Genomic DNA, 4218 nt, shown 5'->3' with positions numbered 1-4218 from the left:
GCCTGAATGCCTAGTTTCCGGATCTTTGTGAGATGGTACAGAGAGGATGTGATGGAATTTTATTGTTGGCATACAGTCATGCATTGAATCCTCCTGTTTTATAGCATATAACATTCTCATTTTTTTCTCTCTTTGAGACATTAATTCGTATGATCTTTTCATTTCTTATATTTTATTTTTATTTTTTATTGTTTTTGTTTATACGTATTTATGGGGTACAGAGTTTACAAGTATTCGTGTACCATATGTGATGATCAAATCAATATTAGTAGCAGGTTCATCATTACAAATTGTAATTACTTTTTGTGTCCCTTATCAAATTACTCCCAATCCTCCCTTCCCCACCCCTTTCCCACCTCTAGTAACTATAGGTCTGTTCTCTCCTTCTGAAAGCTCGATGTTTTATTGTGGTCTTTCTTTCTTTCTTTGTTTCTTAGCTCCCACTTAAGAGTGAGGACATATGGTATGTCTCTTTCTGTGCCTGGCTTATGTCACTTAACTTACTTTTCTCCAAGCTCATCCATGTTGCTGCAAATGGCAGAATTTCATTCTTTTTTACGGTTGAGTACTATTCCATTGTGTATATATACCACATTTTCCTTATCCAGTCATCCATCAATGGAAATTTAGGTTGGTTCCATATCTTAGCTACTGTAAAAAAGACCTGTGATGAACATGGGAGTGCAAGTATACTTTTGACATGATGATTTCCACTTCTTTGGGTATCTAGCCAGAAGTAGGATTGTTGGATTATATGGTATTTTGTAACTGTAGCTCTTTGATAAACCTCCATACTGTTTTCCATAATTTCTGTACTAATTTACAGTTCCACCAACAGTGCAGAAGAGTTCCCTTTTCTACATGTCCTCGCTTGCATTTGTTATCCTCAGTGTTTTTGATAATAGACCATCTAGTTGGGGTGAGGTGAAACTCAATGTTTTTTTTCTTTATTATGTGCAGAATTCTCAAGTCTCTACTTTCCCTCGGATTCTCCTATGACAATGCAATACCCTTCTTGCAATTTGTACTTCCATTTATACTCTAAGCCCCAGCTATTGCTTCTCTATTTTATTATGTAATATTTCCTATTTGCTTTCAGCATCTAGGATTTTGTTGAAATCTTTTGTCTTATGATTCTAACTTCCTCATCCATAGGGGATAATTTGATTTCACTTTAAAGGAATTTTTAGATTGAAAGAAGACCGACATGCAACATCCATCGATCAGTTGCAGTAATCACTGAAGAATATTTGCTTCTTTCACTTTTTGGACTTGTTGGCTCATCAGAAAGTATTAATAATAGTAATCTATTCTTTAGTGAGCATTTGGGGTGCTTATATGTTTATCAAAACATATGAATCCCCTACTCAGAGCCCTTTAACAGATTCCCATTGCATCTTGGTTAAAACATAAAATTCTTGTCATTTCCTACTCAAAGGGCCTAGTGATCTGGCCCCTGTTTGACTCTGTAATCTTATCACTCCTGTGACAATTCTGAAATAGCCACATTGATCTCAGTTACTCTAAAAAAATTAAGTTCTGCTCAGTTTTAGGGACATATATGTTGTTCCTTTTTCCTGGAAAAAAAATTCTAACTGAAGCATTACATCCTCCAAGAGACCTTCTCTACCACCTCCCTTTTCTCCAGATACGAATGATAAAGTTATTTGAGAGAAAAATATGAGACAAAATGAGAATTAAAACAACTGGACGTAATTAATATCTGGAGAAAGGGGAGGTGGTCAGAGAAGTTCTTTTGGAAGAAGTAATACTTCTATTCGAAGTTTTTTTTCAGGCAAAAGAAACAGCATATGTAAGTCTCTAAACTTGGGCAGAGTGTAGTTCATAGTCATTTTTTGTGATTTTTCCAAACACCTTTCCCTTCTACAAAGTTTTAAAGTTTTGTGAGGACATGTACCACATATTTTCATTGAACACTTTATCCTCAGTACTTATGAGAATACCCAGCACAGAGTAGGAAATAATTCTATATTTAATGAATTGGTGACTGTCAAAAAATGCTATTTGTATTTGTGATGTTGTCAAGTATGATTGTGATGATCCCTTTTTTAAAATAGATAAGCTTTAGTTACCTAAAGTTTAATCATTGAGCAAATGAAGAATTATTTCATATTATAAAGAGTGGGAATAGCATATAACATATGCATATATACATATACATGTATGTGTATGTGTGTGGGTATTTTCTTTTAATCTTTTAAAAATCTCTGTCTTTTAAACACTATGGATAACTTTGGAGCTCAATATTATATTACAAGGTTTCTTACTTTCTCAGCATTTCCTTATCCCCCTTTCTCCACCCTCTCCTCACCCCTCCACACACTCTCAAAGTTCTGTGATCCTGCTTTCCTTCCCACAATATTATTTTTGGTATATATGACTTATATTCCTGGTATATTCTATTATGAACAAAAATCCCTGAGAATTATGGTCTTGAAATACTATTATGTCATGAGTTCAATGAAAATAATTAAACCCACATTGTATTATTATCTTCAGGAATATTAAGGGAATATGTTTCCATATTTTACATTTGATATAGGATTTTTATCACTGAATAACAAACTCATGGGCAGATGTATATTTGTTATGTAAACCAAAACTTACACACTCTTTGAAAAGAACTGTGTGCTATTACTTAATCCAGTAAATTTCTATCAGGGTTTTAAAGCCACAAATAAGCACTTTATCAAAATCTCCATTAACCTATATCAGTAAATAGATGCTTTAATTCTAGATGAAGGAGGAATAGAACTCTATAAGAAGCTTTAGTAATGCACATATTAGAATGGTTTCTCCAAATTTCCTTTAAATCTCTATTAAATTATTTCATTACAATCATAAAATGCACCAGGATATTACTTTATTATCATCATAAATTTTATCCCCCTCTACGATTGTTTATGCCTCTTGATTTTTCAATTAAAAAAGTATCATGTAGGAAAATTAGGCCTCCCTTGCCTCAAAGACAAATAATTTTATTCAAGAATTCTTTTTATTTAAACATTTCACTGTTGTCCAAGGTTTAGTCAATTCCTGTGTTTACCCTTAAGTTTGTGTATGTGTGTAAGTAAAATTTTTTAAAGATTAGTGAATACATGTCATTCATATTAGCACTTCTCTACATCTATAAGGTAACTGAAAAGAAACTAGTCTAATTTACACATTTGTCATGGATGGACACCAGATCTAAACCCAAGATCCAATTGTAAAATCCTCCTTCTTATGCTGCAGGTTATACTTTTTAATACATGCTTCACTTAATTAATACTGACCACCTGGGACTCTTAACATCTCTTAAGGATAAGAATAAATATTTCCTCAAAACATATTATGTTAAATATTACATTACATTAAATACATAAAATATTGCAGAAGCCAAAATTTGAGGTAGTAAAATAATAACTAGAAATCTGCAATCTAGCTCTGTAGATAGTAATCTTATACAGTTGACAGTATAATGCTTTAAGACAAATCCAACTCATGTCAGGCATTGATTTATTGCACAAAATAGATTTTGTGACAAACTCTACAAGAACATTTTCCAAGTTTATCATAAGGCCTAGTGTTAGAATTTAAAAAATAGATTTTGCTTATACTCAAACATTTTCTGATGCTTATGGACTATATACTTGTCTACTGTAAAATGTCAAATTTTCTGTCAAATTTTGAATAAAAACATGATTTTGTATGCCGCCATCATAACAGCCTTACCTCAGAGCAATGATGGAGACTTTGCCCTCATCCTTCGTGTTTGCAAGAGAGAAAATATATGAGAGAACAGTCATTTGGAATTGGCCCAGAGGCAGAATGAGTTACCGAGAGCACAAGCTGAGGTAAGCTCTATGAGAGAAGGGAACTTCTTGTCCTTAACGATGGCTTCACAGCACCTCTCTCCAATCTCCCAGAGTCAAGCATAGGAGTAGAATAAAGTTTTACTCATTACATGTTTGTGGATTCAATGAATGACTATAATAACATCATCTCTAAGACCAGATTAATTTATGATCAACAGGTACATTTTTAAAATGCACTATAAGTTTAAAATGTAAATGTTTTATGTTCTTCTAAAATAATACTTAAATCTTAAATTTCTTTTATTTTCTAAATCCCATATATGTGTTGTAATAAATCACTAGATTAAAAACTTGTTATAAAATATTGGCCCAATATTTATATATATCTTAAACTGAGGTA

The sequence above is a fragment of the Cynocephalus volans genome, chromosome 7 (assembly GCF_027409185.1).
Source record: "Cynocephalus volans isolate mCynVol1 chromosome 7, mCynVol1.pri, whole genome shotgun sequence".
NCBI lineage: Eukaryota > Metazoa > Chordata > Mammalia > Dermoptera > Cynocephalidae > Cynocephalus > Cynocephalus volans.
This window is presented reverse-complemented; position numbering follows the sequence as displayed.